Below are 26920 nucleotides of genomic sequence, written 5' to 3'. Positions count from 1 at the left end.
TGGGGGGTTTTGTTGGGGAGCCCCCCCCCCAGTTTACTTAATAGAGATCGCGCCGGCGTTGTGGGGGGTTTGGGGGGTTGTAACCCTCCACATTTTACTGTAAACTTAACTTTTTCCCTAAAAACAGGGAAAAAGTGAAGTTTTCAGTAAAATGTGGGGGGTTACAACCCCCCACAGCCCCCACAACGCCCCCACAATGCGGCGCGATCTCTATTAAGTAAAGTGGGGGGGTTCCCCCCACACACCCCCGTCGGAGCCGTAAAAACTGTAATTTTCTACGGCACGTGCCTCCGCGCTGCGCTCAATTATCTGCGCGCGCCTTTGTCCCAGCGCGCTTTTGACCTGACACCGTAAAAACTATTTATAGGCACTGCTGAAGACCTATAAGACAGTACCTGAAACCTTGAAAAGTGATGCTAAAGAAAGACCTTTGTTGTTATGGCTGGATAAAAAAACAAAAAAGACCACTGCCAACTTTGGGTGGAGTCTACCTATAGACAGGAATGCTATTCAGATTTCCAAATTTATATTTCATATTTATCAACAATAACAATCGTAGAGCGCAGATTACAGCAAGTTACATGTCATTGCTACTTGTGACTTGAATTAGCCACAGGATATTGGGCTTGACGGACCTTCGGACTGTCTCCGTTTAGCAACTCTTCCGTTCTTAATATACCCTGTCTTATCCTGATTACCCTTTCTCCCCAAATTCTTACCATTCCGCAGTGGAACAAAGCCCAACCTCATATCATAATCTAGTTTTAAAAATAGCTTGTAAAAAGCCAAGAGTAGGGTTACCAGATTTTCCAAACGGAAAATCCGGACCCCCAGGTCCGCCTAATTCCACCGATCCCCGCTCTGTTATACCCCAGTCCTGCCCCCAACCCTGCCCTAGCCCCGCCCACTGCTGCCTGATCTCGTCAGGCAGGAGGGTATCCGCACATGCGCAGATGCCATCCCGCCTGATTGGGATTTGTTGGAAGCCTTTCAAAACCTGGACAAAGTGCTTGGACCCCCGGACATGTCCTCAAAAAGAGGTCACGTCCGAGGAAGTCTGGACATCTGGTAACCCTAGCCAAGAGCCCTCTTGGTAAGGTCCACTAACCCCTAATGCAGTCTTAGCAGGCCAAAAAAGGCTTACTGGAGTTATTTCCCTTTTGCACATGCTAACCGTGTGATATTTATTTTTTTTAAATTAATTTTGGGAGGAGGCATGCCAAGGTGGAGAATGGATTTGGAAGCACTGTTCAGGTAGTGCTAAGTAAATAACACTGGGTTAACGCGGGGACCCTTGTCCATATTTGCCTTGACTATACTGTGTATGAGTATGTACTCCTGTAACCCGTTCTGGGTTCATATGGGAGGATGGTCTAAATAAATAGTGTCTCCTAAGTAGGAAACAAGAAGGCCCTGATTCTATCAACGGTGCCTGAAGAGTGCAGGTGCCGGTTATAGAATCACGCCTAGTGGCACCGGTAGGCGTTAAATTAAAAACTTAGGCGCACTCTATGTCAGGGGTTTTCTTGGCCTACATGAGTTTGCCTAAGTTGGCCGTCTACCGGCAGCTAAGTCAAAACACCATCCAAGATCCTCCTACAATTTGGCCCTAACCGCACCTACTTTCTGGTCGGCACTTTGGAGTAGACACCTACCTCAAAAGTGGTAGGTGCCTACCATCTAATTAATTGCAATTTTTAATTAGTGCCACCGATTAAGACTTTTTAAATAATTAAGTTATGCGCCTAGATTGTCCGATCTTTTAAGGCCTTTAAAGGAAATGGGCTACAGCACTCGTGGTAACAAGTAGAGAATGACACGATGACAAAATTCATCATCGTTCCCGTCCCCGCGGATAACCGCGGTAAACAATCTTCATGTCATTCTTTAAGGAGAGAGGGAAGAATCAGTGTATGAATGGCCACAACCACTGACCCTCAAGCTTTGCTTTGAAGAATGCTGGTGTAGAAGGACTGAGGCTGAAATAGACACTAAAAAATGAATTGGGATTATTTCCCGCGGTTATCCGTGATGAATTTTGTCACCGTGTCATTCTCTAGTAACAAGCAAGATAGACTCGGATATGTGAAAACTCGATAATGTTCCAATACACACTTTCACAAGAATGTTTCTGGGGCCGCACAAATGCGCAAACGCTGCAGCAAGACAGAGGAGGGAGCCAGCAAGATGGTAAACACCCGGAGGCAGCAGAGGAAAACACTGCATCGCCCTTCACCGGGGCCGCACAAAATACTTCACGGGGCCGCAGGTTGGACACCCCTGATCTATAGGATCTTGGTTCTAAACACCTATGCATCTTTTCTAACAGGCCATTTTATAACTTTTCCACAAGTTCCCCCTCTACGCCCCCCCACCCCACCCCTCCGCGAGTCCTGGCCTCCCGTTGTCCGGGCAGAAAAGTATTTAATATTTAACATTCTGCCTTCCATAAATTATTGATGTGCCTGTCTTTGCACTGGAGGATCAGCAGCAAATTTTACTGTTGACAAGAGTAATAATGTTCTCTCACCTTTTTAACTTTCGGTATTAAATATTAATTTGTCTCTGTGTTATACATTATATGGTTGTGACCTCTGAGATGTTTGGAATCTGTGGATTAATTTCTTTGAGTTTCCAAATAAATTATAAATAGGGAATGGGGAATGTAATTGCATGGCTTGATATGCAAAAGTTATATCATTTTCCTAAATCGGTGACCTTTAATAGTGTCAGCAATTTCCCCACAAATATACCTGCTGTTAGATGAATGTAGAACATTAAGATTTTCTTGGCCAAGTACTTCATTCTGCTCCTTAGGCTTTGAACTCAGCTGGAGCTGAACTCCGTTGGTGCTCAGAACCATAGAGAATGACACGGTGACAGAATTTGTCCCTGTCCCCGTGGATAACCGTGAGAAACCATCCCATGCCTTTCTTTTGTGTCTATCTCAACCTCAATCATCCTACACCAGCATTCTTCAGTGCAAGGCTTGAGAGTTAGTGGCTGGGCCCAATCATACTCTGATGCTTATGTGAGCCAAGTATAGGATAATGAAGCCATTGTGACATCACTGATGAGGTTGGCTCTTAGGCATTGGTGAAATGAGGCTTTATGACATCACAGTCTCAGCTCTGGAATGCTGCTACTCTTTGTTCAGTGGCTAGGCCCATTCATATTCTGGTTCTTATGTGAGCCAAATATAGGATAATGAAGGTATTGTGACATCACTGATGAGGTTGGCTCTTAGGCATTAGTGGAATGAGGCATTATGACATCACAATATCTGCTCTGGATAACAGAGACTGTCATTCTTTAGTGTCTATTTCAACCTCAGTCCTTCTACACCAGTATTCTTCGACGCAAGGCGTGAGGGTCAGTGGCTGGGCCCATTCATACTCTGATTCTTCCTGCTCTCCTTAAAGAATGACATGGGTTATCCGCGGGGACGGTAATGGTGACAGATTCTGTCACCAAAGCAAGTACATGTTTTCCAGTCCCCCCAACTCACTTGTAACTCTCTCTTGTCTAGCTCAGCTACCACAGATATTCTCTGGTCAAGTAGCACAGACCATGAGTTGGAAGGTCATTTTCTAACAGGGTATTTGGATTAACTGAGCAAGCCGGTGCCTGTTTTGGCCCTCTTTTAATAAAGGTGCATAGGTGCCTAAGGCCCATATTTTAGAAGCTCTATTTGAGTTTTGGATATCTGAAAACTGGGATTTAGACATCCATATTGAATGGCCATCCAAATGTAAATATTGTGAAACACAACTCAAAGGAGAAAACTTACAAAAGTAACAAAACAAAATAAATATTGTAATATAGGGGCAAATGGGAGGCACTTCACGTAGGACCTGAAGGTTAAATAAATTAAAAAAAAAAAAAAGCAGTGGAGAATAAAGCCTCAAAATACAACCGACAACCGTATACAAACAGTATTCAAATGCTGTCACTCTCGCATCATCGGCAACCCCCCCCCCAAAAAAAAAAAAAAAAAAAAACTCCACTGAAATTAATCTTGCTCAAAACTGAAAATTCAGCCGCTCATATGCGCAAAATGGAACTCATTTGCTGGTGGGCCGCAATTCTTCATCCCGACAAGTGGGCTCTGCTTATTTCCCTCAAACCACTCGATATTCTGCCATCAACAAACCCGAAGCGACACTTCAAAAAAGCCCTTACGAGGAATCCTCATTCCGCCAATCCCTCAGCTGCTTCAGGGGGTTTACATCAATCCAAACTTTGTGCAGCCACAACTTAGGGCTCCTTTTACGAAGGTGCGCTAAGGGTTTTAGCGCACACACCGGATTAGCGCGCGCTAGCTGAAAATCTACCACCTGCTCAAAAGGAGGCGGTTGTGGCTAGCGCACATGCTATTCCGCACTTTAAGGCCCTAACGTGCCTTCGTAAAAGGAGCCCTTAATGGCAGCATATATCTTTTTCTTTTTTTTTAGTTAACCTTCAGGTCCTAAGTGAAATGCCTCACGTTTGCCGCTATATTACAATATTTATTTTGTTTTGTTACTTTTGTTTATGGACATTCAAATCCCACTTTTCTGACATACCGCCAAAGAGTGACCTCATAAGGGGCAGTTTTTCAATTAAGATTCCCCTGCAAGTGCTTTGCTTCTTACCAAGGAAACAAATATATATATTTTTTGAACCTGCCCAATTGGGTTTTTTTTCCTGGAGTAACTACCGTGGATCAGACCGAACCAGTATAAATGTGGACTTGGAATAAATAGGAAAGATGTTTATTGTTCGTATTTCCTTTTGATATATTTTAGTATCTATCTCCCTCTCTCCCCCCGGGAGGTTCCTTTTGAACTTTTTCTCCTCTCCAGGAGGACTATGTTAGAGTATATTTTTCTTCTTTAAAGTTTCTTCAAATTATATCGGACTGATTGATGTCTGTATTTCAGTATTTCCTTCACTGTGGTGTATGTTATAAATTGAAAAGTTAAATAAAGAATTTAAAAAAAAAAAAAGAGTTTCAATGTTGTATAAATTAATGAAAATAACTTACTAGCATGTTAGCATCAAGCAAGATATAAGAGCATTAGTCAATCAGAAGGTATTAATTAATATATGAAATTTGTGATTATTAATTCCTTGATTTCAATATTTTTTCTTCTAACAAGTGTTGGTTTAAGGGTCCTTAGTGTTTCTTATGCCTTTATTTCTCCCGCCAGGATAGCGAATGCCAAGGAAATGACTTCCCTCTCAATCGTTATTACTTAATTATATTAAGGAAGTGTACAATATTTGCTCCCAATTGATTGGAAAAGTTTTAGAGGGGTCAGTTTAACAGCTGGAAGCCTGCTTATTAACAAATTATTAGACCAGCTACAGATGGTCTCAAACTGACTCTGCTTATAGTTACCGAGTAGGGACAGAATTGTATTGCTACTCAGTGGGTCCACAGGTGACAAAAAGTGGAATGACCTTCAATGAAGTTTAGCTGGGGAATAAGTGGGAGTAGCAAATAATCAGTCAGGCATCAAACAGTAGCAGTACTACTGGGTTCATAATGCCTTCCTGCATGAAAAGTCAAAAATTTCCTTTCATGGTGATGCAGCACTGGTCATCTTTATAATAACCCTGTCCAGCCTCTAACTAGTTGGTTAAAAGTGGGGGAAGCCACTGTTTCCCTGGAATTAGTAACATGGAATGTTGACACCAGCTGGGTTTCTGCCAGGTACTTGTGACCTAGTAATGCGCGACGGCGAAAAGGGCGAACAGAATGCTAGGAATGATTAACAAGGGGGATCACAAACAGATTGGAGAAGGTCACCATGCCGCTGAACCGGGACATGGTACGCCCCCCCCCCCCCCCACCTGGAATACTGCGTCCAGCACTGGTCGCCATACATGAAGAAGGACACGGTACTACTCGAAAGGGTCCAGAGAAGAGCGACTAAAATGGTTAAGGGGCTGGAGGAGTTGCCGTACAGCGAGAGATTGGAGAAACTGGGCCTCTTCTCTGAGAGGGGACATGATCGAAACATTCAAGATAATGAAGGGAATAGACTTAGTAGATAAAGACAGGTTGTTCACCCTCTCCAAGGTAGAGAGAACGAGAGGGCACTCTCTGAAGTTAAAAGGGGATAGATTCCGTATAAATGTAAGGAAGTTCTTCTTCAACCAGAGGGTGCTGGAAAACTGGAACGCTCTTCTGGAGGCTGTTTTAGGGGAAAACACCCTCCAGCAATACTGTATGTGAAAGCCAATATCTGCTTCCCACAGGCCTTTCTTCACAACCTTTTAGCAAACTAACAAAAACTGTACATTTTTGAAGATAGCTTTCTCATTCTCACAGGTTTGCCTCCCAAAATCTGTGGAGCCAACCTGGTCTGACTGTAAACTCTTCCAGACAGCTTAAATAGAGCCTCAATTAGGAATATATAACACTTGCACTTCCCTCCTACCTGTCTGTCAGCTGGAAGATTGTAATTCTGGGCTTCAAACTGGGCTATTCCAGTGACGGGATTACACACCCTATCATAATTCTTTGTGTTTTATTTCTGTAGGGTTTATTTTTCGGTTTCTGTCAGGTTCAGATGGATAAACAGTACTATATGCTTTTCAATATAGCTTTTTCAAGGAGAAAAGCATCATTTTTCTGTGCTGAAGAACATTTTAAAAATGTTTTTGTTCGTGCTCTGGTCTTCTGCTGTGCACAGTTTCCAATCTGTTTTTGCAAAGATTGTATAAAAATCCTCTAGACTACAGAATCAATGTCACATTATAGCAGCAGCATGAAGAAGGAGCTGTCCATTCAGCACCACACCTTCTGCTTCACAGGAATTCTAAACTGGTATTCTTGTCTCACTTCCTCCTCCCCACTGAACCCCAGACCCTTTCCTTTTTCCTTTCCTTGTTTCAGATTAAAAAAAAAAAAAAATACAATACAAAATCATCCCTTTATTTAGCCACTATTGGTAAAATATTGGCACAAGCAAATGTAACTACCATAAAGCAAGAAATCTGAATGTCATACAAGCTACAGAAGACAATACCGGTAATCATGAAAAGCACCAGGAGGTGTAAAGTCAATGAAATTATTTAAAAATATCACCTGTGCCCTAAACTTCGTATATGATTGCCATGGCATGGAGAGGAATGCCACTTGGCACATTCTATGTAGACTGTACAGTGAGGATTTGTGCAGCAATTAAAACTCTGCTTGAATATTATAACATATCTACACATATGAAATCTGTAGATGATTTATAAGTTAGTATTTCTTGTGGGAGGTATATACTGCCAAAGCTGTCAGTTTCTTTTACTCATCTAAAAAAAAAAAAATTCTCGCCCACCCTGCATGACACAATACTCATGCAATATTATTCCTCTCCTAGAAAACACGCTAACATAACATTTCAACAAATAATTCTTCATTTTTAAAATCATTTTCCTAGTATAGGGTCCTAATAACATTATGGGTTTTTTTTTTATTATTATTATGCTTTTGAATACTTTACAATATCCAATATTTCCAAAGGAAAAAAAGGAAAAATCACGCAAAGCAATACATAATCAAATCATACATACATAATTCTGTTATTAAGTCTATACCCTCAACCTGTATTCTCCAATGTCATGTACCCTCCTGGAAATGTCCAGTTCTCTTCCTGTGTAATCCGCTTTGAACCGCAAGGTACAAGCGGAATAGAAATCAGTAATGTAATGTAATGTAATAATTCCTTTTAAGCCCACATCAATGGGGAGAACATGTTACAATTTCTAATCAAATAAATTTAAGAAAACTAAAGGACAATAATTCTCGGTTGTACTAGCCTTCCTTGAATCATTCCTTACTATGGGATATTGAATTAATTACTCCTCTTATTCTCAGCTAGGTGAAACAAACTCATTTCTATTCTCTCGCAACTAGAAATTGTTGTAGTTGTATAGGATCCCAAAAAGCATACTCAACATCTTGTAACTTAATTAAACATTTACAAGGAAATTTCAGGTAAAAAGATGCCTCCAGAGCCAAAACTCTATAACATTATGGTTTTACTTGGAGGTCCTTTTAGTAAGGCGTGCTAATCGATTTAGCATATGCTGCTAAATGTAATGTAATTTATTTCTTATATACCGCTACATCCGTTAGGTTCTAAGCGGTTACAGAAAATATACATTAAAATTATAAGTAAGGAAGGTACTTAGAAAATTCCCTCACTGTCCTATCATGTCCTCTCAGTCTCCGCTTTTCCAGGGTAAAGAGCCCCAGCCTGTCTAACCGTTCGGCATATGAAAGGTTCTCCATATGAGAGTTGAAGCGTCCACAGAATATAATAGGCACGTTAGCATTTGGCGTGTGCTAATTTGTTAGCACATGCAAAATTGGCTAGCACGCCTTAGTAAAAGAGGGGGTTAATTTGGAAATCCATGTATTAATGATCCAATAAAAACAGAATTAAATTTTAATGGTGCTTTCACACGTCATTAAGTACTCAAAGTCGCACTTTTCTACTGATTTCATAGGTCTCTGATGTCACAGCACCGTCACTTAAGTACTACAACATTATACAGACACAGATCCTGGATAATCTAACCAGATAATAAAGCTGGACAACTTGCATCAAAAAACATAATTATACAATAAGCTATTACGCATTTTATCAGGCAGCGCTAGAGATTTTGTATTGCGGGCCAGTGAGGCAAATGCTCTGACACTTCTAGAAATTCTATGAACATCAGAGCATTTACTGTGCCCAACTTGATAAAAGGGGCCCTAAATTTTTAGTACATTCATATATCTATATTATTGAGAGATAAGTGAATGCATAATGATGCCTTAGTTCCTTCTTTACTCTATAAATTTGCATACGATTATCACTACTATAAAATGGAAGAACCATTTTCAAAATGCTTTAATAATCTTTGATCAAACCCACAGAGAATGGCAAAAATGGCACCTTAGAAAATTAATAGTCCACTTATATCCAGATTTCTATACATCAGCTTCCCCTTCTCGCTCCAACAATCAGTATGTGTGTTTCTTTAAGACCTCAGAACCACCACTCCTCCGTCCCACACAAGGTGTTTCAACGGGGAGAATCAAGTGGTGAACTCCTCACCAGTCTTCCTTATTCATAACTCGAATTGGTGCATAACCCTTATTGTTCATTGTTTTTTTTTTGTATATAATTTATTTTACTTATCTTAGTAATGGTGGTATATCCGTATCTCACAATGAGTTAAGCGGTAGGACCCGACATGTTTCACCGAAGTTTCGTCAGGGATCCACATATAACCGCTGTCGTCCAACTTACTATACAGAAACGGATAGTAAGTTGGACGACAGCGGTTATGTGTGGATCCCTGACGAAACTTTGGTGAAACATGTCGGGTCCTACCGCTTAACTCATTGTGAGATACGGATATACACACATACTGATTGTTGGAGCGAGAAGGGGAAGCTGATGCATAGTACATTAGTACCTTAGAAATCTGGATATAAGTGGACTATTAATAATCTTTGATGACATCACAATGTGTTATGAAGTCCCTGAAACTTTACATTGCCTTTGTTAATACTAGAGTGTCTCCTGTTGATGGTTAGACACCATCTATCCATCCATTCATATGCAAGTTCCTGCTGCAGAACAACTTATATGAGTAGACTGAGAATTGCTGATCAAGAATTCCTGTTGAGTGCACATCATCCCAGGGCCTAACCATAGCCGACCTTCATAGAATTACCTCATCTTCTTCCATAGTCATCTTCTTCATCCTTCTTTCTCTCCCAACTAAAATAAAATAAGCCTTCTTCACCATTTCCTCACTCAGAATGCAGCAGCATCCTATTGAAATTCGGCCTCTCTAATTTAAAATGAAGATGTTCACCTTTAAATCAATTTCCATCTTTTTTTAGTAGCTCGTATACTTTTTTTTTTAGTTCCCATGCTTGTGGGGAATGAATGCTCACAATATGAGAACAGGGAGAGAAGGAGAAGTAACAAAAGCCCAAACTCTGACCAGTCAAACTTGCTCCAATCAAATCAGTCCAGAATAACATATTCTATGACAGGGGCTATTTCTGAAAGGTAGCTCTCCTTCTGCCTTATTTGGTGATCAAGTTTTCTCTTCTGAAATTTTCTGAGCCGTGTAAATACTAGTATTTACTAGTAGTAGCCGGGTCAACGCTAATTGAACATTCAAGATAAGTTCTTTATGAACTCACGTTTTTTGAATTCATTCACATATTGAAGAGTTATTTCACTAGATGGACATAACAATTTAAGAATGTTTTTTAACAAGCACTTTCATTACCTTTTCACTTTTAATGGTGCAATGATAGATTCTACAAAAAACTCTCTCTAGGGGTTTTGTACCCCACACTGAGGTTTTTTACTCCATCTTGGATTCTGAGCGCCACTGAAGCTTAAAAAGGTATTTAAAGTATTGTTTGTTCCTTCACCAGTTGTTGTTGTATCCGTGTAAATACTAAACATCTGGAGATAGCAGGTTTCCTAATGTTTTCCTCTTATACTATAAAGAGCTATTTTGTGGAAAAACTCAAGGCTATTTGGCTCCACTTCATGGATATGCATTTCTCTACTTTCATTTTTTTTCCCATCCTGAATTTTGCAGAATCAAGGCCATAAAGAAAATGGCATTTCAGTGCCATTCTGCTGGCTGAAAAATACAGTTCATAATACACTAAGGTATCTTACAAGCTCTACATTCAAAGTGAAAGAACAATTAGAGAAATATTCAAAATATAATTAAGAATAAGAAACCAAAAAGCCTTGATGGTGGGTGCTGTTTTTCATGTTTTCTGCTGCTTTTGCCTCTGGTTCAAAATATGGTCAAGCGGAAACACTGAACCCCAGCAGCCTGTTTCTTTGGGTCTTTTGAACTCTTTTGTGGGGAGAGGAGGGGGGGGGGGGCCTTTTAGGAACACAACCAGGTAATGCTGGCAGTCACACCGACAAATCCGCGCAGGACAATTGCACCCTGACGAATGTGCCCCAATAGCATGCACAGACAAGTGCGCACACGACAATGCCTCCCCGTCAATTGCGTCCCATGAAATCTGCCATAAGTGGACATCTGGAAGGCCCTGATTTGCTGAGACGGAGTCTGAGCAAATCAGGGCCTTCCAGATATCCACATATATAAAGGGTTCCCATAATCATCATGTAACCTTTACTCTAACACTAGATACCAGTGAACATTTTAAATGTACTGAGGGGGGTTCCCCCACCCCCTTCAAAAAAGAGGGTTACTTTGTAACCCTCCAAAAAACAAAATAGTATCCAATTGTTGGAGCGCATTTGATGGGTCACCTCCCATTCAGTGCGCACAATTGTCAGGACGCAATTGTCCTGCGTGCATTAGACGGGTCACCATGCCGGCATCAGAGGTTAATGGGCTAATGATGCTACAAAATCGGCGCCCAAAAATATTTGATACTCAGGCCCAGATTCGCTAAACCACTATTGTCAGCCTGAAAAGCAGCTGCTGGTCGCATGTCAGTCACATGACAGGACCGTTTAGAGAATTGCGTCTTCGGGAAAGGTAGGCACCGGCAATGTAGGCCAGGGTTTTCAAGGCCTACATTTCCGGTGCCTACCTTTGATGTTAATCGCGTCTAAAGAGGCACTTTATGGTACCTAGCGCCACTTCCAGCATTAGCCACACCCACAGTGACATTAGTCATCATAAAGTGCCTCTGTAGGTGTGATTCCAATGCTGTTTTTAGGCATCGGTAAGCGCCTTGAAAATTCTTTTAAAAGGTCTTTTAAACAGCATTTTACATGTAACTTACCCCCTGTTTTACTAAGGTGTGTAAAACGATTAGAACGCGCTAATCGCTAACGCGTCCATAGACTAACCTGCACGTGTTAGCATTTAGCGTGCGCTAAATCGATTAACGCGCCTTAGTAAAACAGGGCCTTAGGTGCTGGTAGGATGCCTACTGGTGCCTAAGTTAAGGCGTCATTTATAGAATATGGGCCTCAATGCTGTTCCAAAACGGACACTCAGAGATGAGGACACATTATTAGAGCAGCACCGAATGCTGAATTTGATGCCCAAATTCCCAGTGCCCAATTTGGGCTCACATTCCCAGGATTCTAGAACATGGCACACAAATTTTAGGAATGCCCCAGGTCTGCCCATGTAGCTCCCGGGGCCATGCCTCTTTTTGGGTTGTGCTCTATGGCAGTGTTTCTCAACTCGGTCCTGGAGTACCGCCTTGCCAGTCGGGTTTTCAGGATATATTTAAACAATATAATATACATTATTGATTTTTATACACTTCCCCCTCCCCATTTGTGGTTTCCGCACTTAATCGCAATTTTTTTTTTGGGGGGGGAGGGGGAAAATAACTAACCCATATTTTAGCCTTCCCCCCGGCATCCTGGCCTTACTTGGTGATCTAGCGGGCTTTCGAGGCAGGAGCGATCTTCCTACGCTCCTGCACCATGTAGATCGCCAATAGGAAATGGCTGTGGGGAGTTTCCGTCGTAGTCTCGAGAGATTTCCAATTGGCGATCTACACGGGGCAGGAGCGTAGGAAGATCGCTCCTGCTCCAAAAGCCTGCTAGACCACCAGGTAAGGCCGGGATGCCGGGGGAAGGCGGGAGGGAGGCGAGGGTGGGTATTTCCCTATTCGCGGTCCGGCTCTGCCCCTATCCCCCGCAAATAATGAGGGAGATGTGCATTATCATGTAGTTATAATGCACTTTTAATCTTTTTATCTATACTTATTTTAGTTTATATTGTGTTTTCCTTATTCATTAGTTTTAATGCTTGTATTAGTTACTTAGAATTTTATTATGTATGATGTTATTATTATATTGTATGCTGAATACCTATTGTGTAAACCGCTATGAACTGCTGGTTAGGTGGTATATTAAAATAAATTATTATTATTATATTATATAATATGCACAAAAGAAATGTGCATATAGTGGAGGCAGAGTATGCAAATCAAGTTTCTGCATATTCATGGTGGATATCCAGGACCGAGATGAGAGACACTGCTCTATGGGGATTTCGATGTACATTGTTATAGAATAGCGTGTAGCAAGATGTACATGCAAACGCAAATTAGTGACAATTAGGAGTGAATTATGGGCACTAATTGGCCAATTTAGATTGGTGCCCATCTTGGATTGGCACCCCAATATTAGCATTCAGTTTTGGGCACCATATACATAATCTGGTGGAATGTGTTACCGAGGCTTGATTTGTGGACTCCATCAGCACTTCTGGCAGGGAAATGACCTCTGGGGATGCTGACTGTCCAATCATGGATGGTTGAAGACATAGTGACAAAATCCATCACTGTTTCCGTCCCTGTGGGAAACCATCTCCATGTCATTCTTTAAGGAGAGAGGGAAGAATCGGAGTATGAATGGGCCCAGCCACTGAACAAAGAGTAGCAACATTCCAGAGCTGAGATTGTGATGTCATAAAGTCTCATTCCACCAATGCCTCAGAGCCAACCTCATTAGTGATGTCGCAATGGCTTCATTATCCTATACTTGGTTTAAATAAGATTCAGAATATGAATGGGCCCAGCCACTGACCCTCAGGCCTTGCATTGAAGAATGCTGGTATAGAAGGAGGACTGAGGTTGAGATAGACACTAAAGAATGACACGGGATGGTTTCCTGCAGTTATTCGCAGAGACAGGAACAGTGCAGAATTTGGTCACCATGTCATTCTCTAATGATTAGCAAAAACAGAAGTTACAAAAGGAGCGACTTGGGAACCACTGGTTCATACCTTTATTAGTCCCTCCTGCCTGTCTGCTCATTGGATAGAGCAAAGACAGTTCACAACCTATCAGATCCTTTCTCTGCCTCTTCCAGTCTCTCCACCCCTAATTACTTCTCCCATTACCATTATTCCCCAGACCCCTGACTCTATTTACCATTGCCCATATTTGGGCACTCACTCCGCCCCTCACGTGACATGCTTAGACATAGTCCTTAAGACACCTCTAATTCATTGTTCATTGTATTCAGTGTCTAAGAAATGCTCCCCCTCCCACCTTTTGAGTCAGCAATGCTTCTTACTAGTATGTGTACACGGTGTTAGACAAATTCCTTTTGCTGGATTTTTACCAGTATTTCATTTCGTTTTTATTACCACTTATTAATATATCCTTATTTGTATAATGTTACCTCCTCAGGGCATTTATTATATGACACTCTGCCTTATTAGAATTATATGTATTACTGTAGCAATATCTTTTAGTCTGTAGTTTCTCTGCGTTTGTCACATCTGGTTAAGTGTTATATCCTATATGTTCACACTTTTGTATTATGTTTGCAACAATTAACACCATTAGAAAATATATTAGTATTTTCATTTCTCACAGTACCAAACACCTGTATATGTAACATAATACTAGCGCATATGGATGGAAGAGGCACTTATCCATGATATGCTATAAAACGTGCATGCATTCTCTTTAGCACATATGTGAAAGGGGGTATTCACAAGGGTTGAGCATGAGCGGGAAATAGCAGATTTTCTAGATGCATGTGTAACGTGCGAATGTGGTGCCACATAGACACAGGAGTCCAGAGAAGAAGGAGCCAAGGTCTTCAAACCGTTGGGTGATATCTGAACATAAGAATAGTCTTACTGGGTCAGACCAATGGTCCATCAAGCCCAGTAGCCAATCCAGGTCCCTAGTACCTGGCCAAAACTCAAGGAGTAGCAGCATTCCATTCAGAATCCTAAAGAATAGCAAGATTCCAGAATCCCAAAGAGTAACAAAAGATTCTGGAATCCCAAAAAGTAGCAACATTCTAGAACCCGAAAGATTAGCAACATTCCATGCTACCGATCCAGGGCAAGCAGTGGCTTCCCCCATGACTTTCTCAATAACAGACTATGGCCTTTTCCTTGGTGTTGGGGGGGGGCAGGCATCAGTGCAGGGGGCATCAGCACGGGGGGGGGGGGGGGGGGTAAAACCACAGGCTGGCAAAGGGCTAGATTTTACAGAATATATAAAAAAGGAAGAATTCCTTTTTTATGTATTCTGCAAAAGCGCATTGCCAGCCAATGGTTTTAAAGGGCAGGAGAGTCGGTAAGAAGTGAAGCGACTGGTCCTCAGCAGTTGCTTCACTTCAGATCGGCAAGCCCAATCAGTCTTCCTTCTTCTGTTTAGTGAATCGCGTCCCTGCCTACTTTGCATGCCTTTTCCCCTAATTTGCATTCACGGATCAGAAGCGGATCGCAGGAGAGGTTAGTGAATCGGGTCGGAGGGAAATCGGGTCGCAAAGGGGTTGCAAACCGATTGGTACACGATTGGTTTGCTTAGTGAATTTAGCCCCTAGATACAAACACTTATGTCAGCTATTGACAAGGCATAAGGGTGACGGGATAATCGTGCGCCAGACGCCAGCGCGCCAACAATCCAGCGCAGACAATTCAGCGGAAGACAGAAGCGCGCGGAGGAAAAAATAATTTTTAAAGAGCTCCGACTGGGGGCTTGGGGTGGCAACCCCCCATTTTATTGGTTAGTGTTCGCGCTGCCTTTGCGGGGGGTGTGGGGGGTGAAACCCCCCCATTATAGAAAAAATGGAACTTTTCCCGAAAAAAATCAGAAAAAGTTCCATTTTTGCTATAATGGAGGTTTCCAACCCCCCCGAACCCCCCTCCAACAGCAGCGTGAATACTAACCAATAAAGTGGGGGAGTTGCCACCCCAAACCCCTCCGTTGGAGCTCTTTAAAAATTACTTTTCCCCCCGCGCGTTTCTGTCTTGCACCAAATTGTCGGCGCTGGATTGTCAGCGCGCTGACGTCTTGCGCGCCACTGTCTATGAACCAGGCATAAGTGATCATAGCTATATGTTTGTGCATAAGTGATATCTTATTCCTGTATAAGTGCCCTCAATGAATAGCACTCGGCACCATGATTTTTGGTGCTAATTTCATGGCGACCTGTTGGATCCCCCTTTACTGAATTTCGTTCTTTTTACAAGACATTGGACTGAAATTAAACAAGGAAGAAAAACAAACATTACAATTTGTCTGTGATGCAGAAAGGCTGTTTGAATTGTTGTTATAAAGAGGGTGTCCACAAAGTCTCTTTACAATTTCAAAAAATGATTAAAAAGGCAATTGATGAGATATGTTAATCAAATGTGTCCTACATACTCGGTCGTTATCAAAGATTGTAATCACATTGCATTTGGGTATTTCAGGTACCCCGTTGATGAAAGAAAGGCTGTTGAATAAACCCCTAAAAAAAAAAGGCTTCTCCTCAAGAAAAGGCACAGTGTGTATCGAGGTTTATTGAAACAAAATCGGATACCCAGACTCAGCGAAACCACAGGACTAAGTATGGACGACAAAGAATATCGGAGGAAAACGTCGATCGTGTAAAGACAGTCCTTTGCTCGTTCTCCTTCAAAATCCATCCGTATAGAGAGGTGTATTAAATAAGGCAACCCCCCCTTCAATATCTACTCCTCATTTTGTAATCATTTCCACAGATTTGTCTATTAAAAATAAAATCTTGACATTGTAAAGAGAGTTTGTGGACACCCTGAATTTTTCCCCATCTAGCTGTGTAAAAAGGTATGTAAACTCAATTTGAAGGTGGCTGTGCTGTGAAACCCCAGAGAAAGTCTAAAAGGAAGGGGGTTCCAGCGCTGTCATTTTATCTATTGAAACTGCATAAATCATTTGCCTTTTGATGCTTGCCATAGCAACTGCAGATATGTAATTTGCTGACTCTCCATAGCGGTGTATTTGGAATATGGTCCCTGCAACTTATACTTATGCATATTAACTAAGCATGCCAAATCATGAAATTAGCCAAATTAACCAAGCTAGCACCATATGTCTACTGTTTGAAAACAATGGAGAACTTTTTAAATATACTTTTCTAATTTTAACACAGAGTGGATTTCAAGCAAAAATAGAAGCAGAAATGCCATAATAAAAAGGGATTATGTTTAGCTTGGAAAATGATGCTTAGTGATGACACATCTCGCTTATTTCAAACGCAGCTGCAGGCAGGTATTCATTCAGCTGCTTACTCAAGTTAAAGGCAGATAAATTCAGCTTTGCTGCATTGGGGTTTTTTTTTTCTGCTCTAACACCTGGGCACCTGCAAAAATCTTATTTGAAGTCAAAATATGATGAGTAGACAACAATTGGGCATAAGCCTGACTGCTCTCTTCTTCAATTTTCATAAATATCTACTAAATTGTTACAAAGCTATTTATGGGGGGTGTGGGGGGAGGATGCTGAAAAGTTCTCAGTCTAGCCAACTTCCTAAATTCTGAGCTTTATTGTGCCATTGTAGCTGAAAAGAGTTTTATTTTATTTTGCAAAGTGCCAGTTTGCAGAATCGTAAGGAGATTGAAGGGTATAGATAGAGGGTTACTATACAGGACATTAAATGATTAGGGAATAAAAGGTTTAGGTAAAGGATCACTTACAGGTCATGGACCTGGGGGGGGGGGCTGCCGTGGGAGCGGACTGCTGGGCACGATGGATCCCTGGTCTGACCCGGCAGAGGCAATGCTTATGTTCTTATGACATTGCTTCAGATTATTGATTGTACCATGTCAACAAAAAGCGTGGAATTTTCAAGTGTGGAACTCCGAGCCGTCATGAAGTTCCTATTCCTGCGGACGAAAATGCCAAAGGAAATCCATGAATGTACGATACAAACATTGAGTGGCAAATGCCATACAGTGAAGAAGTGGTGTGCAAGCTTTCAATGTAGATATTTTGGGACCAAAGATGCAGCAAGGTCTGGGAGGCCTCCAACAGTGTCAATTCCTGAAATGGTTGACCAAGTCCATGATCTGATTGTGGCAGATCGGTGAATATCGGTTAAAACAATTGCTGAGACACTAAAGATAACCAAGGAATATGCTGGATGTATAATCTATGAGCGGCTGGGTACGCAGAAGCAGTCAGCCAAGTGGTCTTCCAAATGTTTGAATGCCGATGAGAAAAGAGGTTGAATGGACACTTCCAAGTTGATTTTGCAGCATTATCAGCAAGCTGGTGCCAACTTTTTGGAATGACTAATTACTGTTGACGAAACATGGTTACAGAGCTATGATCCTGAGACAAAACAACAGTCCATGCGATGGTGGCATTCAGGTTCTCCAAAGACAAGGAAATTTAAGACCCAAATGTCAGCAGGAAAGGTCATGGCCAGAGTGTTTTGGGATCAGGAAGGTGTTGTAATGAATATTTTCCAAGGGGCCAAACATTTAGTGCAGAATACTATTGTAACTTGCTGTGCCGATTAAAGGAGGCATTGAAAGAAAAAAAAAAAAGGAGAGAGAAGCTGCTTTTTAGAAGACAATGCACCTGCTCACAAGACTGGCAAAATTATGGCTGTTTTGACACAGTTGAGGTTTCAGTGCATAGACCATCCCACCGTACTTGCCAGATATTGCTCCATCTATTTTCTGTTTCCAAACCTTAAAAAATGTTGAAAGGGCAACAATTTTTGAGGGATTCGGAGGTGACTGTAGCAGTAGAGCAGTATTTCAGTGACTAGACAACAGAGCATTTTTGGAAGGGTTACAGAAATTTCAGATACGATGTGCTATGAGTCAATAGGCATTGTTCCTTCTAAGCCAAGGGTGTCAAAGTCCCTCCTCGAGAGCTGCAATCCAGCCGGGATTTCAGGATTTCCCCAATGAATATGCATGAGATCTATTAGCATACAATGAAAGCAGTGCATGCAAATAGATCTCATGCATATTCATTGGGGAAATCCTGAAAACCCTACTGGATTGCGGCCCTCGAGGAGGGACTTTGACACCCCTGTTCTAAGCTGAGTGGGGGTCCTCCAACTGCATTACTGATTATAGCTAACAAATATTATCTGCAAGGTAAAACAATGCAATAAACTGCCTTTTTGGCAAAATGCAACTTATATCAATGCCTTTTTACTCTAGCTCTACAGGTGCCCGAAAGAAATGAAAAAGATGGGAGTTAGTCCCTGCATAAGCTTCCTTCACATCACCTTAAAGAAGCAAAAGTAAGTACATTGGTTTTACAATTATGTACCCAGCTACAACAGGAAGGTTAAAATACTACGACAATAACTTTACCATCTGCATGGAATAATATTGATTGGTTGACCTAACTGAAGTATTTTGCAACAAACACATCCATAATGTTACCAAAAGCAGGAGAAAGGAGACTTCTACAGCCTAATGATGGCAACATTCAGACAAAGTGAATCTCTCTACACTTTATTGGTACTTTTTGTGTATAGACCGTATGTCGGTTTTCTAAGGGATACCCAGAAAATCAGGGAAAATCTGAATTTATCAAACTGGCCAGGTCTCAACTCTTATCAGTAGAAAACACACACACACAAACTGGCACAGTGAATACACTGTAATACAAACTATATTATAGTAGTTCACCGAAGCTATGATGAAAAGTCCACTGCAAATATGTTGCCAAGCAGCTCATTAACATGTCTTTTTGAGAATTACAAAGTAACCCTCTTGTTTGAGGGGGGGGGGACCTCCCCACTACACTTAAAATATTCACTTGATATTTAGTGTTAGGGCAAGGTTTAGATTATGGTTATGGGAACCCTTTACATACATGGATATCTGGAAGGCCCTGATTTGCTCAGACTCCCCAGGCCCCGTCCCTAGGGAGGGGCTTGAGGCGCCTCAAGCCCCTCCCAAGGGACGGGGCCTGAGGAGTCTGAGCAAATGAGGGCCTTCCAAATATCCATTCGTGGCAGATTCAGATGGGTGTGCGCATTTCATGGGACGCAATTGTGTCGGAGCACATTTGTCGTTCGCGGATTTGTCGGTGTGCCCCTGATACCGGCAGATTCTATTACTATTCTATAACAGCATCTGTGTGCCTCGATGACATTATAGAATAGGCTTTTCCCCTCGCGGCGTCGGGGTGCCTGCACTTCTGGAACTGCCTTCTGAATATGCATTACATTGATTAACTAGCATTGTTGTCTTCCAAGAATATTTGTGTGTGGACTGTTACCAGTATTTCCCTTGCTGTCCTGCTTTGCTTGTCCCTCTGACTTATTTTTCTGTTCTTTTCACAATATCCATACCGTTGTAAGAGCTATTTTTTTTTTCTATACGACCATTTGTCTTCCTGGGAAAAAAATATTAGCAACTAGGTTTACCTCTGTAAGTATATACCTTGTATAAAAAAAAGAAGCTGATTTCAATAATTTTGAGGTTATCTTTAACACATGAACTTTTGTAGAGTTATGACAGCACTTCTTGCTGCACTGCAAATTACTGATGCGGGAATTGTTTTGCAACCCATAAACATCAATCTTTTTGTTTAAGTTGCTTTTTGTTTATGCTCTATTTCTGCTCTAACTCCTATAAAATAACACTAAAATATTTAAATGTCTCTCCATCAAAAACTCAACCATGACTTGGCCTTTCTACTCATGTACAAATGTTTTATAACCCAAATGACATTTCTTTGCTTTCCTGCTGATAAGAAACATGAACATAATTCCACTTCACTGTAAATGTTTTAAAGGCAGTGGTATAAACATAATCCACTCGCTAGAGATTATATACTCAACCTAGCTGTGCTTAAGAAAGTGTTTCTATGGTTTAAATACTCTCATCTTACCTACTTCCAAGGGGTGTCTTAGCTTCTAAAATATCTTGGCTGCCTTTATTATATTATTGTTTACTGACCCTAAAGTAACCTTAAATCCCTTTCTATTTTGTAATTAATGCACTCCATTTTCAATACAATAAAATCTATAACAGCGTCATTTCATACACTGTTTAGGGGTGATAGGCTCAGGAGTAATCTAAGGGTGGCAGATGTGTGGAACAATCTCCTGGAAGAGGTGGTGGAGACCGAGACTGGGTCTGAATTCAAGAAAGCATAGGATCTCTTAGAGAGGAAGAGATAATATAGATGGGCAGACAGGATGGGCCATTTGGCCTTTATCTGCCATCATGTTACAATGTTTCTATAACCATAAGGTTCTATGACATCACAATGCAGGTGTAAAGAGCCTTAGCCAATAGGGAGAGGAGGAGATAGTGGATGCTGCAGATGGGCAGACTGGATGGGCCATTTGGCCTTTATCTGCCATCATGTTACAATGTTTCTATATTGTATGACATCACAATGCAGGTGTAAAGAGCCTTAGCCAATAGGGAGAGGAGGAGATAGTGGGTGCTGCAGATGGGCAGACTAGATGGGCCATTTGGCCTTTATCTGCCATCATGTTTCTATGTCTTTCAAAGCTATCCCAGAGTATTTTGCAAAATCACAAGCTGTATAAAAGTCATAACAAAATTAATTAGATCAAGATTATTCATTGAAAATATTTCTTAAATGCCTATAACTAGGCGGTTTTACAAAAGACAATCATATAAAATAAGAAACATACAGCACATATTATACAATTAACAACAGGATTAACACCCAATGCGGTGAGATACAGGGAATGGACAGTGGTAGGTTGGTTCTAACAGAGTAGCTATAGTGCATTTTGGGAGAGAGTTTGGGCAAAAGAAAAGCAGCGGGAAGCAGGAAGTTAATAAAAACAATGGGCTCAGATCCAACAAACCGCTAAACCCTGTCACTTCTTCCTCTATAATATTACCGCAATCCGACCTCTCCTCTCTGTGCACACTACCAACGCCCTTATCCATGCTCTCATACACCTTTCAGTGCTATAGAAATAATAAATTTTGTATCTCCACCGGTTAGAGGATTTAAATTCAAAAGTCATCATCAACATCTTCTCTCATATCAAGAAGCATTATGGGGTAAAGACCTGGAACAATTACTTACGCTTGCTAATACTTATGGGGAATTCAGGAGACACCTAAAAACATATCTGTTCCTGAAGTACTTAGGCAGCTGATTTGTACAATCTTTCCCACAATAATTGATCTCTAGAGCCACTATTCACTAGTTTTACTTGTCAGTTCTACTCAATTTGTAGCATTTTTAATCATTGTAAACCGCATAGAACTTCACGGTCCTGCGGTATATAAACTGTTATTATTATTAGTAGTAGTAATAGCCTCACTTCTAATTAGATTGACCTGTTGTATCTATCTAATCATTTAATACTATGATGGCACCATTTGATGCTCTGATGGCGCCATGCAAGGTTCGCAATGCTTTGGTGATGGAAGTGACTCAGATAGCTGGATTATTTCAAAAACGAATCAATGGAGAATGATTTCTGACACCGCTGTAAAAGTTCTGGGTATCACTGTGCAGCTATAAGGCACAATTTTCATTGCCATTAGTTTTGGAATCCAGGATACGCCAGCATGTGGCACATGATAAGGCTAGACAGCTTCAGGGAAGCTGACTATGAAGTTTGGCTGTCACTTCGGGGATGTCAGAGTCTTAGGAAAAGTCACCGAGACCAGTCAGCTGTGATTATCATGTCATCATGACACATTGACTTATTTGTACCAAAGAAGGTTGATATTCATGAACAGGAAGGACTGGGGTGTGATCTTATTTCACTTTCTAAACTCTGCTGGAAAGAGGTCATTTATTCTTAATTTATTCTTACCAGTCATACATCTTCATTGACTGGAGCACATTTCTTATCATCTTTACAGCTCAGCGTCTGATTAATCTTACTCATATGACTTGACTGTTGAGCACCAAGTTGTCTTTAGACCAGAAAATGGGGTTTCGCAGAATGTATCTCTTAATATTATGAAAACCCTGATACAATTCAGACTCATTCGCTTTGTAGGATTTATCCTACCCCTGTACATGTTTGCAGAGCACCTTAGAACAATGAACTAACCCATTATTCTTTCTGGTGTTCAGACCTGAACCGAATTAACCCTTTCAGGACCATAAGGATCGTAGGCCAATTTTTGTGGTTTTGACGACATTTTTATGGTAAAAAGGGCTTGCAGATGCCAAAAAATTGATTTTTTTTGTGAAATATCATTATTTTTTTTTTTTTAAATCACACTTCTGGCTTATGGACAGTGTGGCAAGTGAATCTTCTCATCAATCTGGCAATGACGCTAATGAATGAATGTCGGAACCAGTTTGTTTACATAAAGGCAGTATCATATGGAATCCGTACATATCAAATTTAGAACTGTAGACTATCCCAATCAAAATTTATAGGATTTTAAAGTTATGGGACAAATATGTCCCTTGGTCCTGAAAGGGTTAAAGCTACTCCGCTGGGGTAAAACAACGCACTCCTCAGATCTCTGCTGTGCCTCTTACACAGAAGGTTCACCATATGTGTGCCACCAAAGTCTGATTAGCGTGTATCCCTGTTGACCCATTTTGAAAGGGTAAGGACTTGGAGAATTCTTGGCAAAGATCAGTTTTTCACATGTTCATGACGGGTAGATGCACTACCCGTCCCTTCTAACTCACAGAGGGGGGAAGTTATGGATACACGCTACCATCTCTGGGAGAAATACATACTAAATACCTCACTTTGTTCACACCCAGCACCCCTTCCTTCCAAAGGTTTAACTATATTTTATCACAAAGCCTTCTAATAATTTAAATAACTATAGATATTATGGCCCTGATTCTACAAAGTGCGTCCCGATTTTAGGCAGCTGTAGGCGCCCTACAGCTGTCTAATCAGCCAATCGAGATGCACGTTTTTTAAAAAAATGCTCCCCAGGCAGGCCGCCTATATTGAAGGCGCTTCCGGGAGCCTAGGGAGGCCCGCAAGATGCCTAAGCTCGCCTAAGGGCCTTAGGCGAACCTAGGCGGCCCTACGCGTCTCCCTAGTAGAGGAAGAGACGCTTACAATGTAGGCCAACAAAATGCTGGTCTACATTGTAAGTAGACGCGGCCGCTATACTTATTGCGGCAAGGGATCTCTCTGCCGCTATAAGTATAGCGGGCCGCGGCCGCCTGTCTGATCGCTGGCAGGAGGGTGCCCAAATCCTCCTTCCAGAAGATGCCCCCCCCCCCCCGACACTACCGATCGCTGGCAGGAGGGTGCCCAAACCCTACTGCCAGAAGATGCCCCCCCGACAATATCGATCGCTAGCAGGAGGGTGCCCAATCCCTCCTGCCCGAAGACGCACCCCCTACGCACCCTCCCCCCGCGCTAACAGCCCCCAAACCTCCACCCCACCAAACTAACCTTTTCTTTTGGCCAGACGGGTCTTGCCCGTCCAGCTGGCAGGCCCGCCTCGTCGAAATGAGGCGGGCCCGCCCCTTCCCGCTGAAGCCTAAGGCCTGATTGGCCCAGGCTCTAGAAGCCTGGACCAATCAGGCCTTAGGCATAGCGGGTCCGCCCATCCCCAGTGCTGTTGGCTTCAGTGGATGCTAAAAGATGGTACCTACAGTGGTTTGTTACTTACTCTAAATCATCACTGTCCAAAAGATTTGTCGGTGTAGCTATGATCCCGTTCCCTAACATCCTCTTCATTTAGGTGCTAATTTATTAACAGAGTACACTACTGCTGTTAATGTGCATTTTTTCCAGCAGGGGCCATTTTTTGCAATGAATCCTATGCAAAATAATGCATGTTAATGGCATGAATGCATGCTAGTAGTAAATGACCACCTTTGTTTTTCTGTTACTATGTTATTCTTTCTCAATACTCCTTTTTGTCTCTTGGTTATCTAGAGATTTTACTAACTTCTTCATGGGTTTTGTTTCAAATGCATTTGAAAAAGGTTTTAGCATTGCCTTTTTTAAAGTTTCTCTTGGCCTGCATTATTAGCAGGGTTGGCCTTACTGTTAGGAAGGACTAATCAGTTGCCTAATGCAGTTTTGTGAGAAAGGGTAACCAAAGATCAGCTACAGTAAAAGCAAAATATTAGGTCCTGACAATCACATGAATTCATAGACCATTCAAAGAAATAACAGGGATTACTCTTACCAGTCACTTAACCATATTATTATAGGAAGGATGGTGTTGGGGTGATGATTACTGGGGGGGGCAAGGGGCATAAAAGTTAATTAAGGAAAAAAACCTGAAGGTTTGCCTAGAGTGCCTAACACTCGTACACCAGCTCTCATTATTACTCCTTTACAACTAACTTGTAAGCACTTATGTTTATTCCTATTTTCCTCATTAGGGTCTGCTTTTCATTTTCTGACAATGCCATTATAGTTTCATTACTTCTTTCACCACTGTTTTAAATGAGCAGAGTATATTTTATCTGGGCTTCTAAAACTGTAGTTTTAAATAACCTCTACAGCTCATACAAACTCTTGACGCTGGCTACTGCTCCTTTTAGCTATTTTCTAATGTTCTTATTTCTCTTTATTAAATTAAATTCCACAGCATTAATTTTCTCTAGTGTCCTCCTTCCTGTGTTTATTACAGTTTATTAAAACTTGATATACTACCATGCCGATGTAGATTAAGGCAATTTACAAGAAAACATAACAAAATGATATCATTTAGAATCTAACGCATTCAAGCAGTCATTCCCTAGGACCCCCCCACAAGACGTAGTATAGTATGTCCCCAGATAGACTAGTACACCTTCCACTCCCCTCCAGCCCCTGATCCAAATGCCAGGTTAAAAAATATGCTGGCATATGCTCACCTTTGGGTGATGATTAAAAATTTTAAACAAATTTGATAATACACAGGTAACTAGTGGAAATGCAGAAAAACAATATAACATGATTGAATTTCCTTACATTTCCTAGGATTTTCAGAAAAGAATTTTGTACTGTCTGCAAATGTTTAAGGTTGATATATGAAATACCAATATAAACCAGCTGAGCGGAGGGCGGCTTATGACTGTAGCGGCGGAGAAGAGAGAGGAACAGCCAGAAGGGGCCGAGAGTGGTGCAACAGAGGTCCTTGGCCAGGGCAGCACACGAGCCGGCTGTTGAGAGCAGCTGACTGTCGGGCCCTGCGGCTGTTCTTTATTGGCTTGTTGGTGATGTGGACCGGAGCTGATGTTTTAATGCCGAGGATTGCTGGACTGTTTTGGAACTTTGAGATTTTTGTTTTATTTTAATTTTGATCTTTTTATTTCTTTTTTCTTATAATTAATATTTTTTCTTATTGAAATTTTTATATCTTTACTATTTAATAACTGTTACTCAGGCACTTTAGCTAGATTGTGAGCCTTCGGGACAGATAGGGAAGTTCTAAGTACCTAATTTTATTGTAACCTGTTCTGGGTTTCTGGGGAGGACAGACTATACAAATGAATGAATAAATAAATAAACCATCTAATATAATAAAATGGTAGGCCGCGCATGCGCACTAAAAAAAACGTGTTCCCTGAGCTGTCGCGAAAATACGACTGCGCATGCGCGGCCCCGGCGGCGGCTTTCAAATAATAATAAAAAAAAATTACACAGCTGCGAGACAGGAGCTGCGGCGGCGGCGACTTTCAACGACGAAGAAGCTGCAGCTCGGGAAGTCGGGGCCTCCCCCGCCACGTACAACCCGCTCCCTCTCCTGCAGCTCAGGCACCACAGAAGCTGTGAAAACGCGCAACCCGGTCCCCGCGTCTGCCTACCCTTCCCCCCAACACAGCGCATTTGCCCCCCCCTCTCAGAGAGTCCTTTGCCGCTCACCACCCTTCCCTTGCCGCTGACCCGACTACCTACCCGGCGATTTAAGCAGCAGTCTTCACACGCTGCTTCAGGCACTTCTACTGCCCTGATTTGCTCTGCCGCGTCTCTGATGATGTCATCAGGGACGTGCCAGAGTAAATCAGGGCAGTAGAAGAACCCGAAGCAGCGTGTGAAGACTGCTGCACAGGCTGCTTGAATGGGAGCAGGAAGAGGTGATGATGGACAGGGGGGAAAAAGGAAGGGAGGCCTATTGTTGGACAGGGGGAGCAGGAAGAGGTGCTGATGGACGGTGGGGGGGGGGAAATGAAGGGAGGCCTACTGCTGGACAGAGGGAGCAGGAAGAGGTGCTGATGGACAGGGGGGGAGGTAAAACAAAGGGAGAAGGACTGCTGCTGGATAAGGGGAGC

General features: G+C 41.9%; 1 long non-coding RNA gene across 1 annotated transcript in view; it reads left to right on the top strand.

Moving 5' to 3' along the window:
* LOC117349084 overlaps positions 1-26191 on the top strand; it is a 62009-nt gene extending 35818 nt beyond the window's left edge. Inside the window, exons 2-4 of the long non-coding RNA XR_004537110.1 lie at positions 16189-16564; positions 18919-19001; positions 25629-26191. This is a non-coding gene — a long non-coding RNA (uncharacterized LOC117349084). The remainder of the gene's footprint in view (positions 1-16188; positions 16565-18918; positions 19002-25628) is intronic.
* Positions 26192-26920: the final 729 nt, after the last annotated feature.

The sequence above is a fragment of the Geotrypetes seraphini genome, chromosome 15 (assembly GCF_902459505.1).
Source record: "Geotrypetes seraphini chromosome 15, aGeoSer1.1, whole genome shotgun sequence".
Classification (NCBI taxonomy): domain Eukaryota; kingdom Metazoa; phylum Chordata; class Amphibia; order Gymnophiona; family Dermophiidae; genus Geotrypetes; species Geotrypetes seraphini.
The sequence above is the reverse complement of the archived record's forward strand: the minus strand, read 5'-3'. Positions and strand labels throughout refer to the sequence as shown.